Genomic DNA, 488 nt, shown 5'->3' with positions numbered 1-488 from the left:
AAGAGGGATGAAGCCGCTGCAGCCCGGACAAGACAAACCTCCCGGTAACGGCATCCTGGTGTGCCCCCGTCCCCTCAGCCTCCTCGTCCTGCGGGTGTCCTGGGTGCTGCACCCCGTGCTGGTGCTTTTGGGGGATGCAGGGGGTCCCAGAGTGCTCTGTCACCCCCCTGTGCTGGAGGCTGGGGCTGAGCCCAGCCCTGAGTGTCTGTGGGGTGATCCCCCCCAGGGCAAGTGTCTCCCGAGCCCACCCCAGCCCCCTTCTCCCCAGGGACCCCTCGGGGCCCTGCCCCAACGAGGTGACATCCCCAGGCTGGTGGCATCCCCATCCCCGTCCCTCTTCTGTGCTGAGGGCAGCTGGGGGCTTCCACCGTGCCCCTGCGTCCTCCTCCGTCCCCAGGGCCCTTGGGGGTCACCCGGGGCCAGGCGGGTCCCCAGCCCGCCGCCCGCTCCACCCCGCCCCCCCCCAGCCCCCCTCCCCAGCCCCCCGC

General features: G+C 72.3%; 1 protein-coding gene across 1 annotated transcript in view; it reads left to right on the top strand.

Annotated features, from left to right (window-relative positions):
* LOC103908340 (transcription factor COE3-like) overlaps positions 1-488 on the top strand; it is a 17,098-nt gene that overhangs the window by 7,221 nt on the left and 9,389 nt on the right. The gene's annotated exons all lie outside the window — the stretch shown is intronic.

This window comes from Aptenodytes forsteri, unplaced genomic scaffold (assembly GCF_000699145.1).
Source record: "Aptenodytes forsteri isolate BGI_AS27 unplaced genomic scaffold, ASM69914v1 Scaffold236, whole genome shotgun sequence".
Classification (NCBI taxonomy): domain Eukaryota; kingdom Metazoa; phylum Chordata; class Aves; order Sphenisciformes; family Spheniscidae; genus Aptenodytes; species Aptenodytes forsteri.
Note: the sequence above shows the minus strand (reverse complement) of the source record. Positions and strands in the feature narration are given on the sequence as shown.